Source organism: Lactuca virosa, chromosome 5 (genome assembly GCF_052849685.1).
Source record: "Lactuca virosa cultivar CGN04683 chromosome 5, Lactuca_virosa_CGN04683_v6, whole genome shotgun sequence".
NCBI lineage: Eukaryota > Viridiplantae > Streptophyta > Magnoliopsida > Asterales > Asteraceae > Lactuca > Lactuca virosa.
The window spans coordinates 33,443,959-33,459,447 of record NC_136430.1 but is presented as its reverse complement, the minus strand read 5'-3'; positions in this window follow the sequence as shown (position 1 = coordinate 33,459,447).

The following is a 15,489-nucleotide window of genomic DNA, read 5'->3' as shown; positions in this document are numbered from 1 at the left end:
TTATGTGTTAGCATGATATGATGATATGTGATAGTAGCAGTAGGGGGAATAGTCCCCGTGACACGGTCGTAAGGACCTGAGGGTAGGTCGGGCACCCCAGAATTGCCTGATAGGGCAGGTCAAGCACCCCCAGAACTGCTTGAGATGGGTAGGTCGGGCACCCTAGAAATGCCTGGAAGGGTAGGTCGGGCACCCCAGAAATGTCTGGCAGGGTAGGTCGAGCACCGCAGATTTGGCCGACAATATGTATGTTGTATGGTATGTGGTATGATGGGGGAACTTACTAAGCTTCGTGCTTACAATTTTCAGTTTTGTTTCAGGTACCTCTTCAGCGAAGGGGAAGGAGCCGGCACGGTAGCAGTGCATCGCACACATATGATTTCTTCATTTTGAGATCCATGGGATTGTACTCTGACATATTTTTACTATTCTGATGATATAGTTTGAGACACGTGACTATGTTTTATGAAATGATATGAATCAATGATGTTTTTCAGTAAATTGTATTACAAGTCACTTAATTAAAAATGAAATTTTTGGTCTAGAAAATTGGGATGTTACAAGTTGGTATCAGAGCCTTGGTTTGAGGGATCCGGACACACCTTCGGGGGTGTCTGGACTCAAATCGAGGGTATGAAAGATTTTTACAAGAAAATAGTTTTTCTAAAAAATTTAAAATAAGGAGTTTTGAGAAATAACAAGGTGTGTGATGCATACAACCGGCCGAGCTCAAGTAAGTTTTCCGCAAGATACCCATACATGTTATGATGTGATATGATTAAGAGAACTGCATGCTAGATTAGAGCTATGGATCTAGGAATGATGCCTTATATGCCTGTTGTCCTTTTTTGAGAACTGCATGCTAGATTAGGGCTAAGGATCTAGGAAGATGCCTTATGTGCCTGCTATATGTGTTTATTGAGTTAAATGCTAGAACTGAGTAATCAATAATATGATGGCCTGAATAGGATATGCTTGGTATGGTTACTCAATGCTCGAATGTCGCTTGCTTTGTGCTTTTACGAGTTCTAGTTATCTTTAGCTAACTAGTAAACGAATACGTTAAGTTACGTATTGCGAGGACTAAATAATTTCAGAATGTTAGGTCTAGCCCTATTGCGCAGCACTTGTCTGAGTCCAACCGTTGTAGGGTAGGACCTCACATTCAAAGAATTATCTGGTCTTAGCGATATGTAATGGTATCCGCAAACTAGTTAGGTAAAGGTGTCGGGAATTCCTTATGCAGCTGATGGCGGAGAGTAGGTCGGAGAGTTACCCTAGGGTAAGCCTAGGATGAGATTAGTGTTGGGTTTTGAGCACTATAACACTCCTATGGTGCACATGCAACCCTAAATGATTTGGATCTATGTTTGCTCTAATTATACATGCATTTTCTTTTTCCAAAGCATCCTCCCTAGCTAGCATACAATTGAAGCTATATAATATAATACTTGGTTTGGATGCTTACCTCTTGAGTAGGGTAGAGTTCTTGACCTTTGAAAGCTTGAGCACCTCAAGTGTGATGCCTCTATTGGTTCACAAACACCAAAATGCAAGAGGAGGCTTTTAGAGAATAAGTTACTTGACTCAAAAGAGTGTGTAGCCGATTTTGGCTTATGGGGTCACTATTTATAATGTGGCAAACACTAGGGTTACACTTTGTAAACCCTAATGCTCCATGACTTTTCACATTCTTATGCTCCATGGGTTAATCTCCATGGACTATCCATGGATTATCTTATTGGTTTAGCCCAACCATATAGTCATGGATCATTAGTCCACATTACAAGAATGATTGATTTACATAATCAATCCCCATATATTTAATTAGTCTCTTTTGATCACAAAATTAATTCCAAATTAATTCTTGATCAATACTAATTAAATAATATTAATATATTATACTTGTAATATATTAATAAATCACAAATAACCTTATTCTAAAAAATTCATCCTATCAAATTGCACTGGTGAAGGAAACCCAAAAAGGGACCATGCTACAATCGGGTCAAGTACATACCAGTTATAGTTATGGGCTTAGACACCAAATCCAACAATTAGTGTAGAGAGCAGTAGTAGTAGAAGGGACTTTGTAAAGTCAAGGCAATCCTTGAGGAAAGTACTGATAGATTTGAAAGGTAGTATGGGCCCGTACTACTGGAAGCAGAGGATCCGTACTCGAGTCAAGGAGGGCCAAGATAGAACCAAGAAACTTGTAGTATGTGAGACCTTATGAGGTTATGTATGACCCTGAAGATTATGTGTTTTGTTTCAGAATGGTGATGATTACGTGACACGGAGGGGGAGGTTCAGGGTCAGGATCAGGTTCAGGATCAGGTTCGGAATCAGGTATCGAGCCAGTTGATGATGGACTACGTGAGTTCATTTCTTCTGAGATCACTAGAGGCATCCTTGAGTCGACCCCGATGATTTTCGGGTCGATCAAGGAAGGGATTATTGAGCAGATCGAGGATCGCCTCAGGGCGTTTAGGAGTGACTGGGCGGCTAGCTAGTTAGGGTCGCGCACACTGTCCTTTAAGGACTTCAGGGGATGCGGTGCACCAGACTTCCATGGGGTGAAGGACCCCATTGTTGCCAGGAGATGGATTGCAGACATGGAGTCTGCCTAGTTGACGAGCTTCTTCCCTGAGGGGTCGAAGGTCCGGTACGCTGCAGGATGTTTGAGGGACAGGGATAGAGATTGGTGGGATTCAGTTGGAGATTCTTTGGGAGCCTCGGCCATTGAGGCTATGACCTGTTCTGACTTTGTCACCAGGTTTAGGGCTGAGTTTGCGCCGGTTGTGGAGCTTCAGCAGCTGGCCAGGGAGTTTCTTGACATGACACAGACCACTGAGACGGTGGCGAAGATTACCGCCAAGTTTCGGGAGAGGGCCTTATTGGTGCCTCAGTATGTAGGAGATGAGGAAATGTGGAAGACCCGCTGTCATGATATGTTGAGAGCTGATATCCGGGAGCATGTCAGCTACTCAGCGTGCCCGACCCTGGATTCCATGATTGCCAGGGCGAGGGAGAGGGATATTGATTTGGAGCACCTCAGGAAGAGGAAGGCAGAGACGGAGCAGGTTACTGGGGTTTCGGGGAAGAAACCCAAGGGATCTGACACAAGGTCAAAGGGCCATCCAGGCCAGAGCCGCTGCAGGAAATGCGGAAGGCCGCATGAGGGAGCTTGTAGATTGGGATCGTCGGGCTGCTACAAGTGCGGCAAGATGGGGCACTTCAACAGGGATTGTACTGCCCCTACCCCCACATTCCAGACATCAGACCTGATTTGCTTCCATTGCAATCAGAAGAGCCACGAAAAGGCCGATTGCCCGAGACTGACAGCAACAGCAGCAACGCTAGTGACAGCGCCAACTCTAGTGACCCTGCGGCTCACTGATGGCCGGCAGGGCAAGTCAGAGGCTCCAATGGTGAGGAGCCGAGCCTTCCAGTTGATTACCGAGGAGGCACGCACCGCACCCGATGTGGTGACGGGTACGATTTCTTCTCCCTAGATTTTATTATATGTTGTTTATGATATTTATGTGCCATGTTATGTGTTTTGTTTAGGATCGTTCCATGTAAACAGTATTCCAGTTCAGGTGTTGTTGGATCCGGGTGCTACTTGATCATTTGTCTCTCTTGCACTTAGCAAGAGGTTCCCTGAGCCTTCGGGCATGTTGGATTGCCCTCTATAGGTCGAGATTGCTGATGACCGATCAGTTCGAGCATCAGAGGTTTTCAGAGATTGTGTTTTGAGGTTGTTCGAGGAGCGCTACCTGGTAGACTTGGTTCCCATACCATTGCGTAGGAACAAGGTCATCATCGGTATGGACTGGTTTAGCCCTAATGGGGCTGTGATTGACTACGCGCATCAGTTGGTGCCCGTCAGGACCCCAAGTGGGGGAGAGCTGGTGATTCAGGGCGAGAGGCCACAACGTGGACCAGCTTTATGCTCAGCAGAGAGGGCTAGGCGCTACCTTCAGCAGGGTTGCGTCGGATATGTCGCCTACGTCATATACACCCGGGATGTGGGCAAGGCGACTGTGAGTGATGTGCCAGTGGTGCAAGAGTACCCAGATGTGTTTCCAGAGGAGTTGCCTGGGATACCTCCGGAGAGGCAAGTGGAGTTTAGGATCGACCAGGTCCCCGGTGCGGCTCTGATAGCCAAGGCACCGTATCGGTTGGCTCCTCCCGAGATGCAGGAGTTGTCTACACAGCTGCAAGAGCTGTTAGACAAGGGAGTCATCGAACCAAGCAGTTCACCCTGGGGAGCCCCGATTCTGTTCATGAAGAAGGAGGACGGGTCGCATCGGATGTGTATAGATTACCGGGAGCTAAATAAGGTAACGGTGAAGAACCGTTAACCACTCCCGAGGATTGATGATCTCTTCGACCAGCTTGTTGGGTTTTAGTATACTACAACATCCTATGGTGCACATACAACCCTAAATGCTCTGGATCTATGTTTTCTCTAATTATACATGCAATATTGTTTCCAAAGCATTAAGCCTACAACTAGCATACAATTGATATAAACATCATAGCAATGAGTTATAGAACTACCTCTTTGTTGTAGCTTGTGGATTTGGCCTTTAAGAACTTAGTGCCCCAAGTGTGACACCTCAAATGGTTCACAACACACCTTAGACAAAGGACGACTTTTGAGAGAATATTCTTACACCAAAATTGGTTCTATGATCTCCAAGAATACTAGTGTGTGATTTTGGATGCTAAGGGGCTTCTTATATAGTGTGTCAAGATTAGGGTTACATCCATGCAAACCCTAATGCCCATGACCTTTCATATTACTTAGGATCCATGGGTTAAACCTCAATGGACTATCCATGGACCATCATATTGGTTTAGCCCATCCTAAATAACAATTGGCCCGCACTATAAGAATCATTGATTTACCAAATCAATCCCCATATATTTAATTAGTCTCTTTTGATCACTAAATTAATTTCAAATTAATTCTTGATCAATACTAATTAAATAATAATATGATTTCATATTAATATATTAGAACTTATAATATATTAATAAATCATAAATAACCTCTTCTCAAAAGTACATCCTATCAAATTGTCGTGGTGATATGCAACCCAAATGGACCATGCTACTCTCGTGTCAAGTACATACCAATTATAGTTATGGGCTTAGACACCTAATCCAACAGTCTCCTACTTGGATAAGTCTAATAACTATTATTGCAAGTATGACTCCACAACCCGACTAACAACCGTAGCTCTTAAAAACTGTTGTCGAACTCTGACCTAGTCAATGACGCGTCCATTAGATAAGGGATCATATATTCATCCATTCTAGATATCGTATGGACATGAGACATGGATTATAATCATTTTCTCTGTCCAATTGTTGTTTCCTGATTTCCGATTTATGACGACTGACTAATTGAACAAATCAAATCAGTCCAGGCTTGGCCAAGCACTTAGGGTTTGTCATCACTAAATCATCTAGGGGCCCACATATATCGCTTTTATCCCTCTAAGGTTAAAAGGAATGGATAAACTTCGACTCAAATGCTTGCTTGTACTTACTCATCAAATCACACACAATAATATGTTTTATAACACCAAGTTACTAGTGCGTTTACATATATCAATGTGCAACTGACTTGTAAATTACAACTCACATGTCTTGGTTTCAAGAATATAAGATATTATCGTCTCATGATCACTCGTGATAAAATCCATGAAGTGATACAAATGAGTGTGGGTTGAATCCAATACTCAAATCTTATTACAGGAGTACTCATAAATACTGCAGCAAACTTGTGCTATGTCTACCGCTTTAGACAATCCTACAGACCCATTCATGATAGTCTTGCCTCAATACCTACTTCCAAAGTATGATCGATTGTGGATGGTTTGAATAACCTAGTTATTCGGGTAGTCAAAACATGCAAAGTGAAACACAAGAATAATACTAATCCTATATGGCCCCAAAACTTTTGAGTGTAAATAAAACACCTTTTATCTAATCGCCATATTGATTACTCATTATTCATTGTATAATGTTTCGAATAATCAACTTAATACTTGAATTAAAACAATAGTTGTCCCATGCTCCAAGCATGCACACTATGTTTGCCTATGGTCCTTTCTTTGTGAAATAGATCAATTGACAACATTTCAATGATGCTCATTTCACAATTTCAAATCCTTATGATAAATGTAAGAATACCAGATTCTTGTCATTTACTGAAATCTGTTAGATTCTAAACTTATATGCAATTATCCTCTTGTAATTACCATGCCCAAAAGTCATAGAGACTTGGCAACAGACATTACAAAGTATTCCAATGGAGAGCAATTCCATGGAAGCGAAGTCTCACATTCAAAGTACATTCCTTTGAACATCCTTCTTGCATTAAGTTTTCTAATCTTACACAGATTTAAAGAATAACTTCCACTTATGGAAACATTTCCATATTCCCATCTTGACTATCACTTCTGAACTAGAGTTACCTCTTCTCAGAATATGTCAATATGGTCCTTCCAAAATTCAAAATGTACTTCCAACTGTCCATGAGCAACCAATCTTTGGTAAACCTCAGATTGTCCTCCACAATTGCTTAACCACTTTAGTCATATCTGGTTCTATTCCTTTTTCCCTCTTAATGCCCTAGACATTTGGAAAAAACAGAACACATAAATATTATAGCATATGCAATTGATCCTATACCCGAAGCATATGGGATATGATTCATAATGTCTCACATAAAGACATGATACTTGATCAGTCTTTTGCTAGAATATTTCTATTTTCCATGTTCTCACAAATCGAACTTATGAAGAGGGATGTCGTAATCATAATCGATATTGAGAACGCAATTAACATTTCCATATATATATATATATATATATATATATATATATATATATAGAGAGAGAGAGAGAGAGAGAGATAGAATTTCCTTATGTTGAACCATTCCAACATAGTATTCATATATATTCTTGACTAAATTTGATTAAAAATCTCAATCTAAGCTTTTAGATTTGAAATGAAGTATAAAATCCTCTCCCTTAATTATAGCAAAACAACTTTTCAAACCCTGCAACTTTGCGAATTGAAACTTTTGTTTTCTATAATTAACATTGCTAACTTGCAACACTTACCATAATAATTATGTTCCCACTAGCATAATAATTACATTCTTATTAGCATAACACTTATGCTCCCACTAGATTTGACACGTACTCAAAAATCAGTCGGACTTCTAGAACTCAATACTTATTGACTTTCTTACCAAAGTTCAAATTTCTGATACGAGATGCTTCGATAAGACTTTATCTAGGTTTCTCAAACTCATACACCTTTCCTTAGATAGCTCACGTGTATGTCTAAATAATTTTAGAACTTACAACAATAAGTCCCAAATGTTTAAACCTTTTTGCCATTTCTCACAATTCAGACTATGAAGAGGAATGTCGTAATAATAATCGAATTTGAGAATGCAAATATCACAACTGCTATCTCCTTAAAATCTACTTAGTGAAATCGTTTCCTCAATCATTTTCATGAATAGGAGAGAAACCTTATGACACTTAGATTTTTATGGTGTATGTGTTCCTATCCATGTGAATTTGTCATAACCATAATCACAAGACAAGGTTAGTGACAAATCCAAATTCATATGGACTGAACTTGTTCAATCTTAATTTCTTGCCACCTGGTTGCAGAAGGGTCTACCATTGCTTCCAAGTTGTTATGCAAACAATTGAGCACTCATAGAACTCACATGCATAGTCAACTTTAACTGGAATGAACATAGAAACAAGAATATGTCAACACGATAGCTTACAAACCTCAAGTCGTGTGCTAGTGATTAACAATAGATTTACTCTTGACTAGATCTTGAAACTTTCAAGATCTTTAAGACTCCCACTGACCTCTTGACATATAAGATTCAGTTTGTTAAGGAACATTACTTGACAAACAAATATTCAAGAGTTAGTGTGGTTTCTTATCAAGACAAACACTTCACATAATTGGTCTTAGTTGGTCTTTGTATTATCCAAGACATCACAACCTACCAATCTCAAATGTACAAAAGTAGAAACATTAGACTCTACATTTGATAAGTGTTATAAACCTTTCTTAAGATTATGTCACTCAAGGCACAATCTTGGAGTATGACTCTAAGACTTGTTTTTTGGAAAGAAGTATGAATCATCTTCTTGACTTAACCATTTCAACAATTCAGATTCCTCTTATTAGCCATACAAATGCACTAAGATATCCTTAGAGGATCAATTACGATATGGTTTTTCATAATCATTAAGATGATCATAAAACACGATACTAAAGCACTCTCCCATCTTTTCAAATTGGAAAAACTTTTATCTTTCTGCCTAATTTGATTCTTCTCATTCGTTCTGCCTTACATTGAAACTTTTCCAATGTTTCAGAATTACACTTAAACTTTTAAGCATAACCATATTTACTAAATTTTAGTAAATCGTGATGAATAGTCTTATCGATCTTTGTGGTGGACTTAACCAGCGCACAACCAAGTGTACCCGATCCCTAGTCCTTCACTTGACTCACATATACGTGCGATCAATGAATCAGTCCTAATTTCCCAAAGATGAAGTTCTCATTCATCATGCAACACAAGCTGTATGATTCCAAGTTTCTATCCAACTGAAACTTGGGTGATGAGAATCTTTCCTTATTCGGTAAATTTTGACACGACCACAAACGAAAGAATCAAATCCATATTGCTAACAATTTTCACAAATGTCATTGCAAGGAGATATAAAATAAAATAAAAAACAAAATTTTATTTATTTATAAAGTGCGGAAAAACTTTTCCTTACAATGCTATTACAAATGAAAACTATGTTATTACAAATTTCTAAGCAATCTATCATAACTCCTAAGCAGCAGCTCAAGAATTCGATATTCGAACCATGTGATTGAAATCCAACTCTTCGCGATCAGATTCAGCATGCTCTTACTTTTAAGCTTCCTTCCTTTTGCTTGATCCTATAAAACATCAAAATGCAAAATTGTCACATCATGTATTAAGAATAAACAATTAGGAACTTAATAGAGTTAGATAGTGGACTTACCTGAAGTAGAACCATACAATCTGACTAGAGTTCTCAGGTAGTCAGGGCAGCTTTGCTTCCAATGTCACTTTCCTTGGCAATAGAAACACACAGGCTCATTTGGTATGACACTTGGAACAATCTCAGAACTGCCTTTCTCTTATGATCAAAACTTTTAACCATGGCCGATTCCTTTCCTTTAGGATAAGGAATCCTTTTTGGGATGTCCATGTCATTGCCCTAGTCATCTTGAGAGGCAGATCTTCCAATCAAATTTGCTTGACCATTGCGCCAAATCATTGCTGATTCAGCAGCAATTAGCAAATAGGTAAGATCAATTAGGGTCATGTCGTGATCTGTCACATAGTAGTCTTTAACGAACTCTCTATATGACTCGGGAAGTGACTGAAGAACCCAGTCAACAGCCAACTTCCTTAGGAAAACGACACCCAACATTCTCAGCCTGTCAATATGCAGCTTCATGTACAATACATGAGCACATATAGACTTTCCATCTTTGTGTTTACTAGCCAATAGGGCTTGAGTGATTCTGAACTTTTCAAGTCTTCAAGCTTGTGGGTCAGCGAGAATAATTGGAGGAGGTGGAGTAAGTGAAGTATGATTTCCAGTCCCATTAATGCACGACAAAGGGATTAGTCTTTCACATTGATCGACATGTGCGATATCATCTTCATTAGGAAAGCTTGTTCCAAAAGATTTGGGAAGACCATAATTGTCTGAACTACACATCTACAAGGGAGAAATTCAAGTTAGTTGATTTAAGTCCTTAATATAACACCCAAAATGAAATATTAAAGCTAGGACCCAACACAATATTTTGCAATTCGAAAGAGGGATGTCGTAATCCAATTTTAAAATATTTGAAGGTAGGTAAATGACGATTTACCAATTTCCACCACGATAAACGAAATTGAACATTAGGTTTTAAATGAATTGAAATTCCTAGATCCTTTGAGATTCATTGAACTTTTCAATGGCATGTTTAAATCTCGATTGTGCCCTTCAAGTTTATGAGTGGGATGCCGAGGATCACAAACAAGGTGTGAATAACCATGCAAATTAGCTTGGTACACCCAATGTTACAAATCACCTAATCAATGTGCCGGTTAACCACACACGCTCCATTGATATATGATTAAGATCAAGTTACCCTTTGTCACACATTGTCAGTCCCAGATTAGTGTGTCGGTTAACCACACATGCTCCACTAACGACTTAACAAGGTGCAAAGTGTAATTTCATGGAATAGCACCATTTTCACATTTGTCCTAAAGTAACTAAGATTGAGAATTTAATAAAAGTTTAGTTACTTTATAATTATCATTATATTTTTAATGAAAAATTAATGTCCTGTGAAACCCGTTTGGCCAACGACCCTCCACCAGTCAAGGAAGCGGTGGGTGAGAGTGGACACCCATTAAACTACCATTTTATAGGCAGTAACCTTATACCCCCCTTATAGACCGGCTTCGTGAATGAGGCCTACTAACGGTAAGACTGACTAGTCTTATATATATATATATATATATATATATATATATATATATATATATATATTAAACCTATAATATTATAATAGTATAAGGATTGAATTTTAACTTTTAAAACTCTAGGGTTTGGAAGTAAAGTATTCAAAAGTGAAACTTTACAAATTCCAAAACTTGAGGGCAAGTTTTGAAACTTGTCAAAACTTTTGGTTTCCATAACTTATGAGTTTAATATGGTTTTTATGAAAAACTTTTCAAGTTCCATAACTTGAGGACAAGTTACGAAAGACTTTAAATCCATTTAAAAATGCCTTTTAAAAAGAGACTCTTGAAATTCCATAACTTGAGGACAAGTTATGGAGTTCATAAAAAAAATATTTATGAAAAACTCTTCATTTTCCATAACTTGAGGACAAGTTATGGAATTCATAAATGCCATTTAGATCAAATATTTCAATTAACACAAACCATCAAATATTTTTTCCATGATCTAGATTAAACTCATAAGTCAAGATAATTCACATCAACTATTTACAAGAAATTAGTCTATCATATAAACTAATACAAATCTTGAAACTATGACAATTATCTATTAATTGGACAAGCATGATCTTTACCATATGAAAAAACACATTTCATGGTTCAAAAAACAGTTTGGGGTAATGATCCTAATCCAATTTCTGGCCGAAAGTCGAAAATCTGCCCACTGGAGCACCAACTCGGTGAGTACATGAACTGGACTCGTCGAGTTGGCCATTTTATGAGGGGACTTGGCGAGTCACCCAGTGGACTCGGCGAGTTCACTGGGCAGAAGGCAGAAATTTTGATTTTTCACTATGAAAACCAATAAAACATCAAGTATAATAGAAAACAACCCTAGGCTCTAATAACACTGTTGGGTTTTAATATACTACAACATCCTATGGTGCACATACAACCCTAAATGCTTTGGATCTATGTTTTCTCTAATTATACATGCAATATTGTTTCCAAAGCATTAAGCCTACAACTAGCATACAATTGATATAAACATCATAGTAATGAGTTATAGAATTAGCTCTTTGTTGTAGCTTGTGGATTTGGCCTTTAAGAACTTAGTGCCCCAAGTGTGACACCTCAAATGGTTCACAACACACCTTAGACAAAGGACGATTTTTGAGAGAATATTCTTACACCAAATGGTTTAGCCCATCCTAAATAACAATTGGCCCACACTATAAGAATCATTGATTTACCAAATCAATCCCCATATATTTAATTAGTCTCTTTTGATCACTAAATTAATTCCAAATTAATTCTTGATCAATACTAATTAAATAATAATATGATTTCATATTATTATATTAGAACTAATAATATATTAATAAATCATAAATAACCTCTTCTCAAAAGTCCATCCTATCAAATTGGGGTTGTGATATGCAACCCAAATGGAGCATGCTACTCTTGGCTCAAGTACATACCAATTATAGTTATGGGCTTAGACACCTAATCCAACACAGCTACATGGGGCATCTTGGTTTTCCAAGATAGATTTACGTTCAGCCTACAATCAGATGAGGGTCAGAGACGAGGATGTACAAAAGACTGCGTTTTGGACTCGCTATGGCCACTACGAGTTCGTGGTGATGCCCTTCGGGCTCACCAATGCTCCTGTCGCGTTCATGGACCTCATGAACCGCGTATGCAGACCGATGATGGATCGGTCTATGATAGTTTTCATCGATGACATCTTGGTTTACTCCAAGACACAGAGCATCATAAGGAGCACTTACGGGAGGTGTTGGATACCCTGAGGCGGGAGAGCTTGTATGCCAAGTTCTCCAAGTGCTAGTTCTGGTTGCGCGGGGTGCAGTTTCTGGGGCACCTTGTCAACCAGAACGAGATTTTGGTCGATCCGGCCAAAGTAGAGGTCGTGATGAGATGGGAGGTTCCGAAGTCTCCATCCGAGATTCGGAGTTTCATGGGATTGGCGGGCTATTACCGGAGATTCATTCAGGATTTCTCCAAGATAGTCGTACCCTTGACCCGGTTGACGAAGAAAGTCGTTGTATTTCGCTGGGGGCCTGAGCAGCAGGCAACATTTGAGACATTGAGATAGAGACTATGCGAGGCACCGATCCTCGCCCTGCCAGAGGGCGTGGAGGATTTTGTAGTACACTACGATGCGTCCATTTCGGGTTTGGGCGCAGTATTGATGCAGAGAGGGCATGTCATCGCCTACGCCTCGAGGCAGCTGAAGCCTCACGAGGCGAACTACCCGATGCATGATTAGGAGTTGGAGGTGGTCGTCTTCACCCTCAAGATTTCGCGACATTACCTCTGTGGGGTCCATTGTACCATTTACACGGGTCATAAGAGTCTGATGTACCTCATGGATCAACCGAATCTGAACATGAGGCAGCATCGTTGGCTAGATGTGTTGAAAGGATTACGACTATGAGATCCTCTACCACCCGGGAAAGGCAAATGTTGTGGTTGATGCTCTTAGCCGCAAGGCCTCCCCGATCAGAGACATTTGCTTGCGGATCCCAGTAGTGACTCCACTGCTGGAGCAGATCCGAGAGGCCCAGCAGGAAGCTATGAAGGAGGAACATCGGAAGAGCGAGCGTATTGTGGGTTAGGTTTCCTCCTTCGACTACGATAGCCGAGGGTTATTGACACTACACCGCAGGGTGTGGGTTCCATATCATGGGGGTGTGCGCCAGGTTCTGATGGAGGAGGCGCACAAATCCCGATTTTCCATTCATCCCGGGGCGACGAAGATGTACATAGATCTTCGTCCTGATTACTGGTGGCCCTGCATGAAGCGGGATGTAGCCTGGTACGTCGAGAGATGCCTGAACTGCAGGAAGGTTAAGGCCGAGCACCTGAGGCCTCACGGCAAGACACAACCATTGGATATCCCTATGTGGAAATGGGAAGATATTACTATGGATTTCATCACAAAGCTTCCCAGGACCGCACGAGGGGTAGATTCGATTTGGGTCATCGTGGATCGGTTGACCAAGAGTGCTCATTGTTGGATTAATGTCTAAGTCCATAACTATATTTGGTATGTATTTGACCCGACCCGACATGGTCCATTTGGGTTGCACTTCACCGGCACAATTTATATGGATAGTCTTTTGAGAATAGTATATTTATGATTTATATTAATATATTATAAGTTCTAATATATTAATATGGAATCATATTATTTAATTAGTATTGATCAAGAATTAATTTAGAATTAATTAAGTGATCAAAAAGAACTAATTAAATATGGACTCTTATATATATGGAATGGGCCAAGTTCATTTAGGTTGGGCTAAGCTTTCATGGATGGTCCATGGAGCTTTTAACCCATGGATCCTATGTAAATGAAAGGTCATGGGTATTAGGGTTTACATGGATGTAACCCTAATCCTCCATAATATATAAAGGGGTCCTTGGCTCACAAAATTGGCACAAGTGTGTGAAAATAAGAGTGGGCCGATTTTAGTGTGCATACATATTCTCTCAAGTTCTTCCAAGGTGTTTTGGTGATTTGTGATTCCATTTGAGGCTTCCACACTATTTGGGCTAAGCTCTTAAAGCTTGAAGACATCAAGCTACATCAAAAGGTATGTCATCTAACTAGAACTTTGTAGTATAGATGCTTCATAATATGCTAGTTAGGATGAAACCTTGGAATAGTTAATATTTGCATGTATAATAGAGAAAACATAGATCCAAGGTTTATAGGGTTGCATGTACACCATAGGAGTGTTAGAATGCTCAAAACCCAACAGTGGTATCAGAGCCATGTGTTGTTTTCTGTTATATTGATGCAAATGTTTTATTTTCAAGTTGGAAAAAAAAGGAAAAAAAAACATGACGTTTGTCAAATTTTAAGATAATTACTTGTTTTGTGAAAAACGAATTATTTGTAAAATTTGAATCATTTGTTATATGAGTTGAATTAGATTAAATTTAGTAAAAGATAAAATGATATGATTATTTTATTAGTTTTAAAAGTTTGATCTAAATGTTTTAAGGAGTTGCATATTTTGTCATAAAATTTTGGAGCTCAAAAGTTTTTTTTTAAAGTTGTGATCTTAAGGGTTTTTGAAACTTCCATAAGTTATGGATATGAAAGTTTTTTTTTTTAAAAAAAATTTGATTTAAAGTTTTTATGGAGTTACAAAATTTGGTGTTAATGTTTTAAAGAATTCCATAACTTGTTCTTAAGTTATGGAACATGGAAAGTTTCATCATAAAACACCATTAATTCCATAAGTTATGGAATCCAAAGGTTTTCAAGAATTACAAAACTTGCCCTCAAGTTTTGGAATTTGAGAAAAGTTTTTTATGAAAAAAAGAATTGAATTCTAAAACTCTTGGGTTCATAACTTAAACAATTAATTAAATGGTTTTAATTTTGAGTTTAATAATTGGAATTATGATGTTTTGTTGAATAGTTCAAATTAACTCTTATGGACTTTATTAATAGTTAATTAAAGCGTTTAATTAAAAGAGTATTATTAATCCATAAATATATGGTTTGAGTTTAATTAAATTAAAAGTCTAGTTTAATTAATAGATTAAACCACCAAGTATTTTAAATGTCTAAAATACACCCTTATACTATTATAATATTAAAAGTTTAATATATTATATGTATAAGAGCAAGTCGTCTTACCATTAGTAGGCCTCATTCACGAAGCCGGTCTATAAGGGGGGGTATAAGGTTACTGCCTATAAAATGGCAGTTTAATGGGTGTCCACTCTCACTCACCGCTTCCTTGACCGGTGGAGGGTCGTTAGCCGAACAGGTAGGACAAGGACTATAATTCTCCCTTCATTATAAGTATAATGATAAATACTAAGTAACTAAACACTTATAAATTCCCAATCTTAGTTACTTAGGAAAATGT